The following is a 17,692-nucleotide window of genomic DNA, read 5'->3' as shown; positions in this document are numbered from 1 at the left end:
CTCCACTGAGGGGGGCTGCAACAAGGATGTCATCCATGACACTTATGGTTCCAGTGACACCTTCAAGCATCTCATCCATGATGCGCTGAAAGATTTCAGGGGCACATTTAAGTCCAAAAGGGAGTCTCGGCCATCTGTATCTTCCAATTGGTGTGTTGAAGGTCGTGAGGAGGGACGAAGCCTCATCCAGTTTTATCTGGAGAAATCCTGATTTGGCATTTAGAACAGAAAACACTTTAGCACCAGGCATTGCTGACACAACTTCTTCTACGGTGCGCATTGGGTGGTGCCCTCTCTTTATGACCTTATTTAAGTCACTTGGATCAATGCAGATTCTTATCTTGCCATTGCAAACTGCGGCCACCATTGAACTCACCCACCCAGGAGGTTGGTCAACTTTTGTAATGTGGCCATCTTCCACCATCTCATGCAGCTTCTCTATAATTTTTGCTTTAAGTGCAGCGGGTTGGCGACGGACAGGATGGACCACACTTCTGGCATCCGGATCAATCTTGATGGTGTATGTACCTGGCAGTGTTCCGGTGGTGCGTGTCAGCTCTGGAAACTCAATCAGACCTGAAGATACACTCTGTGCTGGGGTAGAGGCATTAGAGTTGTGCATTTTGTCAACAGTTTTTGTACAGAGTGAAGACGAACAAACAGGTCCAGAGCCTCTGCTGTAACACCACTGAGCACATTTTCCTGAGCAATGTCTACAATTTCAAACTCTGCACTCACTTCTCGCATTTTGTATTTTGTCAGGAGATCAACTGCAGCAACAGGCCTCAACTTGTGATTTGAGTATGAGCGTAGGACAGTACTGGAACGTTTGAGCTCACCTTCATGCATGAGTAACTGATACCTGTCCAATGTTAGGGTGTTGCACTTGGTGCCCGTATCAATCCTGAATAACACTTCTTGTGACAGGATATCCAGGTTCACCATCCATTTGTCGTCCTCAGATCTCTCATCTTGTGTTAGGTTGATATTCAGTATCTGCTCCTCTGAAGAATCCTGCTCCGGTTCAATATCCACTGTGTTGACAGCACGCTTGCGACAGACAGCTACCCAGTGATTCGGTTTATGGCAGTATGAACACACTGATCCCTTTTCTGGACACTTTCCTTTGCTCCATTTATGCTCTGCATCTTTTCCGCAGCTTTTGCAGCTTCTCTGCTTGTTGTCTGGATTTTGTTTCGTGTGTGTGGGTTTTGGTTATCCTTTGTGCATTGTGCATTCTTATTGTGTGTTGCATGTTTGGGTTTCACAGTCACTACTGACACTTTTGCTTCTTCTTCTCTGACAATTTTCATTTGTTTTTGTGACATTTCAAACTGCTGGGAAATTTCAATAGCTTTTGGTAGTGTCAGTTCCTTACCTCTATCCAGCAGCCTTTCTTGTACCCTTTTTTGTTCACACCCGCGATGATTGCATCAATTAACATATAATCTGGATCAGGCTATTCACAGTCCATCGGGATTAGTCTCAGAAAAGCTAAATATTGTTTACTAAATAAAAACTAGCAAAATATTGTCTATGATGCAAGGCTCTTACTGCCATCTGGTGGTTACAGCCTGCTAGTGCAAGAGGTGAAAAAACAGCCCCTGCGTTTTTCGAATCCCACTTCTGACAGCAGTTTTATATATTGTTTGCGTATCAGTTTGATATCGTATATGAAGCTGTTCTGTGTTGTCTTTCTGTGCTGTGTGTGATTTTTCAGTTTTCACGATGGACTCAACAGGCTCCTGTGGCCTCGTTACTGCTCTTGGCTGACCCCTAGTGGATGTTGGTGGTGCTTTAACGAAAAATGCGAGGTTCACAGTCAGGATGGCCGAGCGGTCTAAGGCGCTGCGTTCAGGTCGCAGTCTCCTCTGGAGGCGTGGGTTCGAATCCCACTTCTGACAGTGTTAATTTTTCAGTGACTTCTGTATATTTAGATCCATGTAACATGATATCTGAAAAAAAATGTGTGACTTCAGGCTCTTCCATACTCCATACTCTGCGAGACGTGTGTGCAGAACTCCTCATACGGCCCTCCTACGCAGCGCACGTCACACACAAAAGGTTGACATGCAATTGTATTGTAAATTGTGCGCACAGTCGTGGTTACCTGGCCTAACAAGCTGATAATGTTCAGGGAAGAGGGCGCATAGCATGACAATAAATAGAAGATTAGTGTAGCTGACTGTAGCAGACCTCTGGTCTGTGTGAGTTTATTACTGTGAATGTGTGGATGACTGTCTGCAATAATACATCCCGTCTCCCGGTGTTTAATGTGCGCGAGCCACTGTAACGCCGTGATCAATACTGGGATTAATTTTTATCGCCACCTTTTGGATAGACACTCTCCTCTGTGTGCCGTGTTTCTCCTTCCAGGAGTTGTTTGCCAGCTGCTCATCTAAACTGTCCATCGTCGTTGTACTTCCTTCTTCTGTCTGTGTGTTCTGCACCTGAAGAAGCTCTTGCGCGTCTCCACATTCATCACGCCCACAATAAATTCCGACCAATCACAGCATGGTTGACGCACAGCCTTGAGAGAAAAAGTTCTGCCCGGGCCATGTGTACGAGAGTGCTGCACAATGGGCAGTCTGAGATTAAAAATGACGTCATTTTGTAGGCGTAATGTCGGCAGGGGGAAGGGAGTTCTCTGTTCTCACAGAGTATGGATCCAGCTTTACAACAGAGCATATAGCTCAACTGTACTTAGAGTTAATTATCATCATCATTGGCCCATTGTCCATATGCTTTGACGCCTGATTATTTTTTGGAAAAAAATTACTCATAAAGCAGGTCCCACCGAGATTTGAACTCGGATCACTGGATTCAGAGTCCAGAGTGCTAACCATTACACCATGGAACCATGACATACAAGAGATAGGTACCAGCCAGATTCTCCCAACTCACGCCAACCAAATATTAAACATTGTGTTTTATTATTTGTTTTTTGTTGTTTTACATCAGCCAATCCTGCGAAGCGCCACTGCGCGGAGAGTTGGCTGGTTGGCTGCTCTCTTCCTGCTCTGCGCGCACCAGAGAGGTACGTGCATGATGGCCGAAGTCACAGACTGCAGCTCGTCTTCAGAGTTTTCTAAATCTCCTACCCTACCTTTAACAGTCAGGTCATACCACTGCAGGCGGAGACGCATTCTCTGGATGCGCATTGGGGTCGACAGCAGTTGGCGGATGTGACACTTGTTGAAGTTGAGCTTGAGGTTGTAGCTTGTTGCTCTCTCAACTACTTTGCGCAGTATTGCATCATGCTCCTCCACTGAGGGGGGCTGCAACAAGGATGTCATCCATGACACTTATGGTTCCAGTGACACCTTCAAGCATCTCATCCATGATGCGCTGAAAGATTTCAGGGGCACATTTAAGTCCAAAAGGGAGTCTCGGCCATCTGTATCTTCCAATTGTTGTGTTGAAGGTCGTGAGGAGGGACGAAGCCTCATCCAGTTTTATCTGGAGAAATCCTGATTTGGCATTTAGAACAGAAAACACTTTAGCACCAGGCATTGCTGACACAACTTCTTCTACGGTGCGCATTGGGTGGTGCCCTCTCTTTATGACCTTATTTAAGTCACTTGGATCAATGCAGATTCTTATCTTGCCATTGCAAACTGCGGCCACCATTGAACTCACCCACCCAGGAGGTTGGTCAACTTTTGTAATGTGGCCATCTTCCACCATCTCATGCAGCTTCTCTATAATTTTTGCTTTAAGTGCAGCGGGTTGGCGACGGACAGGATGGACCACACTTCTGGCATCCGGATCAATCTTGATGGTGTATGTACCTGGCAGTGTTCCGGTGGTGCGTGTCAGCTCTGGAAACTCAATCAGACCTGAAGATACACTCTGTGCTGGGGTAGAGGCATTAGAGTTGTGCATTTTGTCAACAGTTTTTGTACAGAGTGAAGACGAACAAACAGGTCCAGAGCCTCTGCTGTAACACCACTGAGCACATTTTCCTGAGCAATGTCTACAATTTCAAACTCTGCACTCACTTCTCGCATTTTGTATTTTGTCAGGAGATCAACTGCAGCAACAGGCCTCAACTTGTGATTTGAGTATGAGCGTAGGACAGTACTGGAACGTTTGAGCTCACCTTCATGCATGAGTAACTGATACCTGTCCAATGTTAGGGTGTTGCACTTGGTGCCCGTATCAATCCTGAATAACACTTCTTGTGACAGGATATCCAGGTTCACCATCCATTTGTCGTCCTCAGATCTCTCATCTTGTGTTAGGTTGATATTCAGTATCTGCTCCTCTGAAGAATCCTGCTCCGGTTCAATATCCACTGTGTTGACAGCACGCTTGCGACAGACAGCTACCCAGTGATTCGGTTTATGGCAGTATGAACACACTGATCCCTTTTCTGGACACTTTCCTTTGCTCCATTTATGCTCTGCATCTTTTCCGCAGCTTTTGCAGCTTCTCTGCTTGTTGTCTGGATTTTGTTTCGTGTGTGTGGGTTTTGGTTATCCTTTGTGCATTGTGCATTCTTATTGTGTGTTGCATGTTTGGGTTTCACAGTCACTACTGACACTTTTGCTTCTTCTTCTCTGACAATTTTCATTTGTTTTTGTGACATTTCAAACTGCTGGGAAATTTCAATAGCTTTTGGTAGTGTCAGTTCCTTACCTCTATCCAGCAGCCTTTCTTGTACCCTTTTTTGTTCACACCCGCGATGATTGCATCAATTAACATATAATCTGGATCAGGCTATTCACAGTCCATCGGGATTAGTCTCAGAAAAGCTAAATATTGTTTACTAAATAAAAACTAGCAAAATATTGTCTATGATGCAAGGCTCTTACTGCCATCTGGTGGTTACAGCCTGCTAGTGCAAGAGGTGAAAAAACAGCCCCTGCGTTTTTCGAATCCCACTTCTGACAGCAGTTTTATATATTGTTTGCGTATCAGTTTGATATCGTATATGAAGCTGTTCTGTGTTGTCTTTCTGTGCTGTGTGTGATTTTTCAGTTTTCACGATGGACTCAACAGGCTCCTGTGGCCTCGTTACTGCTCTTGGCTGACCCCTAGTGGATGTTGGTGGTGCTTTAACGAAAAATGCGAGGTTCACAGTCAGGATGGCCGAGCGGTCTAAGGCGCTGCGTTCAGGTCGCAGTCTCCTCTGGAGGCGTGGGTTCGAATCCCACTTCTGACAGTGTTAATTTTTCAGTGACTTCTGTATATTTAGATCCATGTAACATGATATCTGAAAAAAAATGTGTGACTTCAGGCTCTTCCATACTCCATACTCTGCGAGACGTGTGTGCAGAACTCCTCATACGGCCCTCCTACGCAGCGCACGTCACACACAAAAGGTTGACATGCAATTGTATTGTAAATTGTGCGCACAGTCGTGGTTACCTGGCCTAACAAGCTGATAATGTTCAGGGAAGAGGGCGCATAGCATGACAATAAATAGAAGATTAGTGTAGCTGACTGTAGCAGACCTCTGGTCTGTGTGAGTTTATTACTGTGAATGTGTGGATGACTGTCTGCAATAATACATCCCGTCTCCCGGTGTTTAATGTGCGCGAGCCACTGTAACGCCGTGATCAATACTGGGATTAATTTTTATCGCCACCTTTTGGATAGACACTCTCCTCTGTGTGCCGTGTTTCTCCTTCCAGGAGTTGTTTGCCAGCTGCTCATCTAAACTGTCCATCGTCGTTGTACTTCCTTCTTCTGTCTGTGTGTTCTGCACCTGAAGAAGCTCTTGCGCGTCTCCACATTCATCACGCCCACAATAAATTCCGACCAATCACAGCATGGTTGACGCACAGCCTTGAGAGAAAAAGTTCTGCCCGGGCCATGTGTACGAGAGTGCTGCACAATGGGCAGTCTGAGATTAAAAATGACGTCATTTTGTAGGCGTAATGTCGGCAGGGGGAAGGGAGTTCTCTGTTCTCACAGAGTATGGATCCAGCTTTACAACAGAGCATATAGCTCAACTGTACTTAGAGTTAATTATCATCATCATTGGCCCATTGTCCATATGCTTTGACGCCTGATTATTTTTTGGAAAAAAATTACTCATAAAGCAGGTCCCACCGAGATTTGAACTCGGATCACTGGATTCAGAGTCCAGAGTGCTAACCATTACACCATGGAACCATGACATACAAGAGATAGGTACCAGCCAGATTCTCCCAACTCACGCCAACCAAATATTAAACATTGTGTTTTATTATTTGTTTTTTGTTGTTTTACATCAGCCAATCCTGCGAAGCGCCACTGCGCGGAGAGTTGGCTGGTTGGCTGCTCTCTTCCTGCTCTGCGCGCACCAGAGAGGTACGTGCATGATGGCCGAAGTCACAGACTGCAGCTCGTCTTCAGAGTTTTCTAAATCTCCTACCCTACCTTTAACAGTCAGGTCATACCACTGCAGGCGGAGACGCATTCTCTGGATGCGCATTGGGGTCGACAGCAGTTGGCGGATGTGACACTTGTTGAAGTTGAGCTTGAGGTTGTAGCTTGTTGCTCTCTCAACTACTTTGCGCAGTATTGCATCATGCTCCTCCACTGAGGGGGGCTGCAACAAGGATGTCATCCATGACACTTATGGTTCCAGTGACACCTTCAAGCATCTCATCCATGATGCGCTGAAAGATTTCAGGGGCACATTTAAGTCCAAAAGGGAGTCTCGGCCATCTGTATCTTCCAATTGTTGTGTTGAAGGTCGTGAGGAGGGACGAAGCCTCATCCAGTTTTATCTGGAGAAATCCTGATTTGGCATTTAGAACAGAAAACACTTTAGCACCAGGCATTGCTGACACAACTTCTACGGTGCGCATTGGGTGGTGCCCTCTCTTTATGACCTTATTTAAGTCACTTGGATCAATGCAGATTCTTATCTTGCCATTGCAAACTGCGGCCACCATTGAACTCACCCACCCAGGAGGTTGGTCAACTTTTGTAATGTGGCCATCTTCCACCATCTCATGCAGCTTCTCTATAATTTTTGCTTTAAGTGCAGCGGGTTGGCGACGGACAGGATGGACCACACTTCTGGCATCCGGATCAATCTTGATGGTGTATGTACCTGGCAGTGTTCCGGTGGTGCGTGTCAGCTCTGGAAACTCAATCAGACCTGAAGATACACTCTGTGCTGGGGTAGAGGCATTAGAGTTGTGCATTTTGTCAACAGTTTTTGTACAGAGTGAAGACGAACAAACAGGTCCAGAGCCTCTGCTGTAACACCACTGAGCACATTTTCCTGAGCAATGTCTACAATTTCAAACTCTGCACTCACTTCTCGCATTTTGTATTTTGTCAGGAGATCAACTGCAGCAACAGGCCTCAACTTGTGATTTGAGTATGAGCGTAGGACAGTACTGGAACGTTTGAGCTCACCTTCATGCATGAGTAACTGATACCTGTCCAATGTTAGGGTGTTGCACTTGGTGCCCGTATCAATCCTGAATAACACTTCTTGTGACAGGATATCCAGGTTCACCATCCATTTGTCGTCCTCAGATCTCTCATCTTGTGTTAGGTTGATATTCAGTATCTGCTCCTCTGAAGAATCCTGCTCCGGTTCAATATCCACTGTGTTGACAGCACGCTTGCGACAGACAGCTACCCAGTGATTCGGTTTATGGCAGTATGAACACACTGATCCCTTTTCTGGACACTTTCCTTTGCTCCATTTATGCTCTGCATCTTTTCCGCAGCTTTTGCAGCTTCTCTGCTTGTTGTCTGAATTTTGTTTCGTGTGTGTGGGTTTTGGTTATCCTTTGTGCATTGTGCATTCTTATTGTGTGTTGCATGTTTGGGTTTCACAGTCACTACTGACACTTTTGCTTCTTCTTCTCTGACAATTTTCATTTGTTTTTGTGACATTTCAAACTGCTGGGAAATTTCAATAGCTTTTGGTAGTGTCAGTTCCTTACCTCTATCCAGCAGCCTTTCTTGTACCCTTTTTTGTTCACACCCGCGATGATTGCATCAATTAACATATAATCTGGATCAGGCTATTCACAGTCCATCGGGATTAGTCTCAGAAAAGCTAAATATTGTTTACTAAATAAAAACTAGCAAAATATTGTCTATGATGCAAGGCTCTTACTGCCATCTGGTGGTTACAGCCTGCTAGTGCAAGAGGTGAAAAAACAGCCCCTGCGTTTTTCGAATCCCACTTCTGACAGCAGTTTTATATATTGTTTGCGTATCAGTTTGATATCGTATATGAAGCTGTTCTGTGTTGTCTTTCTGTGCTGTGTGTGATTTTTCAGTTTTCACGATGGACTCAACAGGCTCCTGTGGCCTCGTTACTGCTCTTGGCTGACCCCTAGTGGATGTTGGTGGTGCTTTAACGAAAAATGTGAGGTTCACAGTCAGGATGGCCGAGCGGTCTAAGGCGCTGCGTTCAGGTCGCAGTCTCCTCTGGAGGCGTGGGTTCGAATCCCACTTCTGACAGTGTTAATTTTTCAGTGACTTCTGTATATTTAGATCCATGTAACATGATATCTGAAAAAAAATGTGTGACTTCAGGCTCTTCCATACTCCATACTCTGCGAGACGTGTGTGCAGAACTCCTCATACGGCCCTCCTACGCAGCGCACGTCACACACAAAAGGTTGACATGCAATTGTATTGTAAATTGTGCGCACAGTCGTGGTTACCTGGCCTAACAAGCTGATAATGTTCAGGGAAGAGGGCGCATAGCATGACAATAAATAGAAGATTAGTGTAGCTGACTGTAGCAGACCTCTGGTCTGTGTGAGTTTATTACTGTGAATGTGTGGATGACTGTCTGCAATAATACATCCCGTCTCCCGGTGTTTAATGTGCGCGAGCCACTGTAACGCCGTGATCAATACTGGGATTAATTTTTATCGCCACCTTTTGGATAGACACTCTCCTCTGTGTGCCGTGTTTCTCCTTCCAGGAGTTGTTTGCCAGCTGCTCATCTAAACTGTCCATCGTCGTTGTACTTCCTTCTTCTGTCTGTGTGTTCTGCACCTGAAGAAGCTCTTGCGCTTCTCCACATTCATCACGCCCACAATAAATTCCGACCAATCACAGCATGGTTGACGCACAGCCTTGAGAGAAAAAGTTCTGCCCGGGCCATGTGTACGAGAGTGCTGCACAATGGGCAGTCTGAGATTAAAAATGACGTCATTTTGTAGGTGTAATGTCGGCAGGGGGAAGGGAGTTCTCTGTTCTCACAGAGTATGGATCCAGCTTTACAACAGAGCATATAGCTCAACTGTACTTAGAGTTAATTATCATCATCATTGGCCCATTGTCCATATGCTTTGACGCCTGATTATTTTTTGGAAAAAAATTACTCATAAAGCAGGTCCCACTGAGATTTGAACTCGGATCACTGGATTCAGAGTCCAGAGTGCTAACCATTACACCATGGAACCATGACATACAAGTGATAGGTACCAGCCAGATTCTCCCAACTCACGCCAACCAAATATTAAACATTGTGTTTTATTATTTGTTTTTTGTTGTTTTACATCAGCCAATCCTGCGAAGCGCCACTGCGCGGAGAGTTGGCTGGTTGGCTGCTCTCTTCCTGCTCTGCGCGCACCAGAGAGGTACGTGCATGATGGCCGAAGTCACAGACTGCAGCTCGTCTTCAGAGTTTTCTAAATCTCCTACCCTACCTTTAACAGTCAGGTCATACCACTGCAGGCGGAGACGCATTCTCTGGATGCGCATTGGGGTCGACAGCAGTTGGCGGATGTGACACTTGTTGAAGTTGAGCTTGAGGTTGTAGCTTGTTGCTCTCTCAACTACTTTGCGCAGTATTGCATCATGCTCCTCCACTGAGGGGGGCTGCAACAAGGATGTCATCCATGACACTTATGGTTCCAGTGACACCTTCAAGCATCTCATCCATGATGCGCTGAAAGATTTCAGGGGCACATTTAAGTCCAAAAGGGAGTCTCGGCCATCTGTATCTTCCAATTGTTGTGTTGAAGGTCGTGAGGAGGGACGAAGCCTCATCCAGTTTTATCTGGAGAAATCCTGATTTGGCATTTAGAACAGAAAACACTTTAGCACCAGGCATTGCTGACACAACTTCTTCTACGGTGCGCATTGGGTGGTGCCCTCTCTTTATGACCTTATTTAAGTCACTTGGATCAATGCAGATTCTTATCTTGCCATTGCAAACTGCGGCCACCATTGAACTCACCCACCCAGGAGGTTGGTCAACTTTTGTAATGTGGCCATCTTCCACCATCTCATGCAGCTTCTCTATAATTTTTGCTTTAAGTGCAGCGGGTTGGCGACGGACAGGATGGACCACACTTCTGGCATCCGGATCAATCTTGATGGTGTATGTACCTGGCAGTGTTCCGGTGGTGCGTGTCAGCTCTGGAAACTCAATCAGACCTGAAGATACACTCTGTGCTGGGGTAGAGGCATTAGAGTTGTGCATTTTGTCAACAGTTTTTGTACAGAGTGAAGACGAACAAACAGGTCCAGAGCCTCTGCTGTAACACCACTGAGCACATTTTCCTGAGCAATGTCTACAATTTCAAACTCTGCACTCACTTCTCGCATTTTGTATTTTGTCAGGAGATCAACTGCAGCAACAGGCCTCAACTTGTGATTTGAGTATGAGCGTAGGACAGTACTGGAACGTTTGAGCTCACCTTCATGCATGAGTAACTGATACCTGTCCAATGTTAGGGTGTTGCACTTGGTGCCCGTATCAATCCTGAATAACACTTCTTGTGACAGGATATCCAGGTTCACCATCCATTTGTCGTCCTCAGATCTCTCATCTTGTGTTAGGTTGATATTCAGTATCTGCTCCTCTGAAGAATCCTGCTCCGGTTCAATATCCACTGTGTTGACAGCACGCTTGCGACACACAGCTACCCAGTGATTCGGTTTATGGCAGTATGAACACACTGATCCCTTTTCTGGACACTTTCCTTTGCTCCATTTATGCTCTGCATCTTTTCCGCAGCTTTTGCAGCTTCTCTGCTTGTTGTCTGGATTTTGTTTCGTGTGTGTGGGTTTTGGTTATCCTTTGTGCATTGTGCATTCTTATTGTGTGTTGCATGTTTGGGTTTCACAGTCACTACTGACACTTTTGCTTCTTCTTTTCTGACAATTTTCATTTGTTTTTGTGACATTTCAAACTGCTGGGAAATTTCAATAGCTTTTGGTAGTGTCAGTTCCTTACCTCTATCCAGCAGCCTTTCTTGTACCCTTTTTTGTTCACACCCGCGATGATTGCATCAATTAACATATAATCTGGATCAGGCTATTCACAGTCCATCGGGATTAGTCTCAGAAAAGCTAAATATTGTTTACTAAATAAAAACTAGCAAAATATTGTCTATGATGCAAGGCTCTTACTGCCATCTGGTGGTTACAGCCTGCTAGTGCAAGAGGTGAAAAAACAGCCCCTGCGTTTTTCGAATCCCACTTCTGACAGCAGTTTTATATATTGTTTGCGTATCAGTTTGATATCGTATATGAAGCTGTTCTGTGTTGTCTTTCTGTGCTGTGTGTGATTTTTCAGTTTTCACGATGGACTCAACAGGCTCCTGTGGCCTCGTTACTGCTCTTGGCTGACCCCTAGTGGATGTTGGTGGTGCTTTAACGAAAAATGTGAGGTTCACAGTCAGGATGGCCGAGCGGTCTAAGGCGCTGCGTTCAGGTCGCAGTCTCCTCTGGAGGCGTGGGTTCGAATCCCACTTCTGACAGTGTTAATTTTTCAGTGACTTCTGTATATTTAGATCCATGTAACATGATATCTGAAAAAAAATGTGTGACTTCAGGCTCTTCCATACTCCATACTCTGCGAGACGTGTGTGCAGAACTCCTCATACGGCCCTCCTACGCAGCGCACGTCACACACAAAAGGTTGACATGCAATTGTATTGTAAATTGTGCGCACAGTCGTGGTTACCTGGCCTAACAAGCTGATAATGTTCAGGGAAGAGGGCGCATAGCATGACAATAAATAGAAGATTAGTGTAGCTGACTGTAGCAGACCTCTGGTCTGTGTGAGTTTATTACTGTGAATGTGTGGATGACTGTCTGCAATAATACATCCCGTCTCCCGGTGTTTAATGTGCGCGAGCCACTGTAACGCCGTGATCAATACTGGGATTAATTTTTATCGCCACCTTTTGGATAGACACTCTCCTCTGTGTGCCGTGTTTCTCCTTCCAGGAGTTGTTTGCCAGCTGCTCATCTAAACTGTCCATCGTCGTTGTACTTCCTTCTTCTGTCTGTGTGTTCTGCACCTGAAGAAGCTCTTGCGCTTCTCCACATTCATCACGCCCACAATAAATTCCGACCAATCACAGCATGGTTGACGCACAGCCTTGAGAGAAAAAGTTCTGCCCGGGCCATGTGTACGAGAGTGCTGCACAATGGGCAGTCTGAGATTAAAAATGACGTCATTTTGTAGGCGTAATGTCGGCAGGGGGAAGGGAGTTCTCTGTTCTCACAGAGTATGGATCCAGCTTTACAACAGAGCATATAGCTCAACTGTACTTAGAGTTAATTATCATCATCATTGGCCCATTGTCCATATGCTTTGACGCCTGATTATTTTTTGGAAAAAAATTCCTCATAAATCAGGTCCCACCGAGATTTGAACTCAGATCACTGGATTCAGAGTCCAGAGTGCTAACCATTACACCATGGAACCATGACATACAAGTGATAGGTACCAGCCAGATTCTCCCAACTCACGCCAACCAAATATTAAACATTGTGTTTTATTATTTGTTTTTTGTTGTTTTACATCAGCCAATCCTGCGAAGCGCCACTGCGCGGAGAGTTGGCTGGTTGGCTGCTCTCTTCCTGCTCTGCGCGCACCAGAGAGGTACGTGCATGATGGCCGAAGTCACAGACTGCAGCTCGTCTTCAGAGTTTTCTAAATCTCCTACCCTACCTTTAACAGTCAGGTCATACCACTGCAGGCGGAGACGCATTCTCTGGATGCGCATTGGGGTCGACAGCAGTTGGCGGATGTGACACTTGTTGAAGTTGAGCTTGAGGTTGTAGCTTGTTGCTCTCTCAACTACTTTGCGCAGTATTGCATCATGCTCCTCCACTGAGGGGGGCTGCAACAAGGATGTCATCCATGACACTTATGGTTCCAGTGACACCTTCAAGCATCTCATCCATGATGCGCTGAAAGATTTCAGGGGCACATTTAAGTCCAAAAGGGAGTCTCGGCCATCTGTATCTTCCAATTGTTGTGTTGAAGGTCGTGAGGAGGGACGAAGCCTCATCCAGTTTTATCTGGAGAAATCCTGATTTGGCATTTAGAACAGAAAACACTTTAGCACCAGGCATTGCTGACACAACTTCTTCTACGGTGCGCATTGGGTGGTGCCCTCTCTTTATGACCTTATTTAAGTCACTTGGATCAATGCAGATTCTTATCTTGCCATTGCAAACTGCGGCCACCATTGAACTCACCCACCCAGGAGGTTGGTCAACTTTTGTAATGTGGCCATCTTCCACCATCTCATGCAGCTTCTCTATAATTTTTGCTTTAAGTGCAGCGGGTTGGCGACGGACAGGATGGACCACACTTCTGGCATCCGGATCAATCTTGATGGTGTATGTACCTGGCAGTGTTCCGGTGGTGCGTGTCAGCTCTGGAAACTCAATCAGACCTGAAGATACACTCTGTGCTGGGGTAGAGGCATTAGAGTTGTGCATTTTGTCAACAGTTTTTGTACAGAGTGAAGACGAACAAACAGGTCCAGAGCCTCTGCTGTAACACCACTGAGCACATTTTCCTGAGCAATGTCTACAATTTCAAACTCTGCACTCACTTCTCGCATTTTGTATTTTGTCAGGAGATCAACTGCAGCAACAGGCCTCAACTTGTGATTTGAGTATGAGCGTAGGACAGTACTGGAACGTTTGAGCTCACCTTCATGCATGAGTAACTGATACCTGTCCAATGTTAGGGTGTTGCACTTGGTGCCCGTATCAATCCTGAATAACACTTCTTGTGACAGGATATCCAGGTTCACCATCCATTTGTCGTCCTCAGATCTCTCATCTTGTGTTAGGTTGATATTCAGTATCTGCTCCTCTGAAGAATCCTGCTCCGGTTCAATATCCACTGTGTTGACAGCACGCTTGCGACACACAGCTACCCAGTGATTCGGTTTATGGCAGTATGAACACACTGATCCCTTTTCTGGACACTTTCCTTTGCTCCATTTATGCTCTGCATCTTTTCCGCAGCTTTTGCAGCTTCTCTGCTTGTTGTCTGGATTTTGTTTCGTGTGTGTGGGTTTTGGTTATCCTTTGTGCATTGTGCATTCTTATTGTGTGTTGCATGTTTGGGTTTCACAGTCACTACTGACACTTTTGCTTCTTCTTTTCTGACAATTTTCATTTGTTTTTGTGACATTTCAAACTGCTGGGAAATTTCAATAGCTTTTGGTAGTGTCAGTTCCTTACCTCTATCCAGCAGCCTTTCTTGTACCCTTTTTTGTTCACACCCGCGATGATTGCATCAATTAACATATAATCTGGATCAGGCTATTCACAGTCCATCGGGATTAGTCTCAGAAAAGCTAAATATTGTTTACTAAATAAAAACTAGCAAAATATTGTCTATGATGCAAGGCTCTTACTGCCATCTGGTGGTTACAGCCTGCTAGTGCAAGAGGTGAAAAAACAGCCCCTGCGTTTTTCGAATCCCACTTCTGACAGCAGTTTTATATATTGTTTGCGTATCAGTTTGATATCGTATATGAAGCTGTTCTGTGTTGTCTTTCTGTGCTGTGTGTGATTTTTCAGTTTTCACGATGGACTCAACAGGCTCCTGTGGCCTCGTTACTGCTCTTGGCTGACCCCTAGTGGATGTTGGTGGTGCTTTAACGAAAAATGTGAGGTTCACAGTCAGGATGGCCGAGCGGTCTAAGGCGCTGCGTTCAGGTCGCAGTCTCCTCTGGAGGCGTGGGTTCGAATCCCACTTCTGACAGTGTTAATTTTTCAGTGACTTCTGTATATTTAGATCCATGTAACATGATATCTGAAAAAAAATGTGTGACTTCAGGCTCTTCCATACTCCATACTCTGCGAGACGTGTGTGCAGAACTCCTCATACGGCCCTCCTACGCAGCGCACGTCACACACAAAAGGTTGACATGCAATTGTATTGTAAATTGTGCGCACAGTCGTGGTTACCTGGCCTAACAAGCTGATAATGTTCAGGGAAGAGGGCGCATAGCATGACAATAAATAGAAGATTAGTGTAGCTGACTGTAGCAGACCTCTGGTCTGTGTGAGTTTATTACTGTGAATGTGTGGATGACTGTCTGCAATAATACATCCCGTCTCCCGGTGTTTAATGTGCGCGAGCCACTGTAACGCCGTGATCAATACTGGGATTAATTTTTATCGCCACCTTTTGGATAGACACTCTCCTCTGTGTGCCGTGTTTCTCCTTCCAGGAGTTGTTTGCCAGCTGCTCATCTAAACTGTCCATCGTCGTTGTACTTCCTTCTTCTGTCTGTGTGTTCTGCACCTGAAGAAGCTCTTGCGCTTCTCCACATTCATCACGCCCACAATAAATTCCGACCAATCACAGCATGGTTGACGCACAGCCTTGAGAGAAAAAGTTCTGCCCGGGCCATGTGTACGAGAGTGCTGCACAATGGGCAGTCTGAGATTAAAAATGACGTCATTTTGTAGGCGTAATGTCGGCAGGGGGAAGGGAGTTCTCTGTTCTCACAGAGTATGGATCCAGCTTTACAACAGAGCATATAGCTCAACTGTACTTAGAGTTAATTATCATCATCATTGGCCCATTGTCCATATGCTTTGACGCCTGATTATTTTTTGGAAAAAAATTCCTCATAAATCAGGTCCCACCGAGATTTGAACTCAGATCACTGGATTCAGAGTCCAGAGTGCTAACCATTACACCATGGAACCATGACATACAAGTGATAGGTACCAGCCAGATTCTCCCAACTCACGCCAACCAAATATTAAACATTGTGTTTTATTATTTGTTTTTTGTTGTTTTACATCAGCCAATCCTGCGAAGCGCCACTGCGCGGAGAGTTGGCTGGTTGGCTGCTCTCTTCCTGCTCTGCGCGCACCAGAGAGGTACGTGCATGATGGCCGAAGTCACAGACTGCAGCTCGTCTTCAGAGTTTTCTAAATCTCCTACCCTACCTTTAACAGTCAGGTCATACCACTGCAGGCGGAGACGCATTCTCTGGATGCGCATTGGGGTCGACAGCAGTTGGCGGATGTGACACTTGTTGAAGTTGAGCTTGAGGTTGTAGCTTGTTGCTCTCTCAACTACTTTGCGCAGTATTGCATCATGCTCCTCCACTGAGGGGGGCTGCAACAAGGATGTCATCCATGACACTTATGGTTCCAGTGACACCTTCAAGCATCTCATCCATGATGCGCTGAAAGATTTCAGGGGCACATTTAAGTCCAAAAGGGAGTCTCGGCCATCTGTATCTTCCAATTGTTGTGTTGAAGGTCGTGAGGAGGGACGAAGCCTCATCCAGTTTTATCTGGAGAAATCCTGATTTGGCATTTAGAACAGAAAACACTTTAGCACCAGGCATTGCTGACACAACTTCTTCTACGGTGCGCATTGGGTGGTGCCCTCTCTTTATGACCTTATTTAAGTCACTTGGATCAATGCAGATTCTTATCTTGCCATTGCAAACTGCGGCCACCATTGAACTCACCCACCCAGGAGGTTGGTCAACTTTTGTAATGTGGCCATCTTCCACCATCTCATGCAGCTTCTCTATAATTTTTGCTTTAAGTGCAGCGGGTTGGCGACGGACAGGATGGACCACACTTCTGGCATCCGGATCAATCTTGATGGTGTATGTACCTGGCAGTGTTCCGGTGGTGCGTGTCAGCTCTGGAAACTCAATCAGACCTGAAGATACACTCTGTGCTGGGGTAGAGGCATTAGAGTTGTGCATTTTGTCAACAGTTTTTGTACAGAGTGAAGACGAACAAACAGGTCCAGAGCCTCTGCTGTAACACCACTGAGCACATTTTCCTGAGCAATGTCTACAATTTCAAACTCTGCACTCACTTCTCGCATTTTGTATTTTGTCAGGAGATCAACTGCAGCAACAGGCCTCAACTTGTGATTTGAGTATGAGCGTAGGACAGTACTGGAACGTTTGAGCTCACCTTCATGCATGAGTAACTGATACCTGTCCAATGTTAGGGTGTTGCACTTGGTGCCCGTATCAATCCTGAATAACACTTCTTGTGACAGGATATCCAGGTTCACCATCCATTTGTCGTCCTCAGATCTCTCATCTTGTGTTAGGTTGATATTCAGTATCTGCTCCTCTGAAGAATCCTGCTCCGGTTCAATATCCACTGTGTTGACAGCACGCTTGCGACACACAGCTACCCAGTGATTCGGTTTATGGCAGTATGAACACACTGATCCCTTTTCTGGACACTTTCCTTTGCTCCATTTATGCTCTGCATCTTTTCCGCAGCTTTTGCAGCTTCTCTGCTTGTTGTCTGGATTTTGTTTCGTGTGTGTGGGTTTTGGTTATCCTTTGTGCATTGTGCATTCTTATTGTGTGTTGCATGTTTGGGTTTCACAGTCACTACTGACACTTTTGCTTCTTCTTTTCTGACAATTTTCATTTGTTTTTGTGACATTTCAAACTGCTGGGAAATTTCAATAGCTTTTGGTAGTGTCAGTTCCTTACCT

General features: G+C 45.5%; 9 non-coding genes across 9 annotated transcripts; 5 read left to right on the top strand and 4 right to left on the bottom strand.

The window, feature by feature from the left end:
- Positions 1 to 1,821: 1,821 nt before the first annotated feature.
- trnal-cag (transfer RNA leucine (anticodon CAG)) lies at positions 1,822 to 1,904 on the top strand. Its single transcript has one exon. It is a non-coding gene; the product is annotated as a tRNA-Leu (tRNA).
- Positions 1,905 to 2,788: 884 nt separating this feature from the next.
- trnaq-cug (transfer RNA glutamine (anticodon CUG)) lies at positions 2,789 to 2,860 on the bottom strand. The gene has a single exon. It is a non-coding gene; the product is annotated as a tRNA-Gln (tRNA).
- Positions 2,861 to 5,084: 2,224 nt separating this feature from the next.
- trnal-cag (transfer RNA leucine (anticodon CAG)) lies at positions 5,085 to 5,167 on the top strand. The gene has a single exon. It is a non-coding gene; the product is annotated as a tRNA-Leu (tRNA).
- Positions 5,168 to 6,051: 884 nt separating this feature from the next.
- Positions 6,052 to 6,123, bottom strand: trnaq-cug (transfer RNA glutamine (anticodon CUG)). Its single transcript has one exon. It is a non-coding gene; the product is annotated as a tRNA-Gln (tRNA).
- Positions 6,124 to 8,344: 2,221 nt separating this feature from the next.
- trnal-cag (transfer RNA leucine (anticodon CAG)) lies at positions 8,345 to 8,427 on the top strand. The gene has a single exon. It is a non-coding gene; the product is annotated as a tRNA-Leu (tRNA).
- Positions 8,428 to 11,607: 3,180 nt separating this feature from the next.
- Positions 11,608 to 11,690, top strand: trnal-cag (transfer RNA leucine (anticodon CAG)). The gene has a single exon. It is a non-coding gene; the product is annotated as a tRNA-Leu (tRNA).
- An 884-nt stretch (positions 11,691 to 12,574) lies between these two features.
- trnaq-cug (transfer RNA glutamine (anticodon CUG)) lies at positions 12,575 to 12,646 on the bottom strand. Its single transcript has one exon. It is a non-coding gene; the product is annotated as a tRNA-Gln (tRNA).
- Positions 12,647 to 14,870: 2,224 nt separating this feature from the next.
- Positions 14,871 to 14,953, top strand: trnal-cag (transfer RNA leucine (anticodon CAG)). The gene has a single exon. It is a non-coding gene; the product is annotated as a tRNA-Leu (tRNA).
- Positions 14,954 to 15,837: 884 nt separating this feature from the next.
- Positions 15,838 to 15,909, bottom strand: trnaq-cug (transfer RNA glutamine (anticodon CUG)). The gene has a single exon. It is a non-coding gene; the product is annotated as a tRNA-Gln (tRNA).
- Positions 15,910 to 17,692: the final 1,783 nt, after the last annotated feature.

This window comes from Parambassis ranga, chromosome 2 (assembly GCF_900634625.1).
Source record: "Parambassis ranga chromosome 2, fParRan2.1, whole genome shotgun sequence".
Classification (NCBI taxonomy): domain Eukaryota; kingdom Metazoa; phylum Chordata; class Actinopteri; family Ambassidae; genus Parambassis; species Parambassis ranga.
The sequence above is the reverse complement of the archived record's forward strand: the minus strand, read 5'-3'. Positions and strand labels throughout refer to the sequence as shown.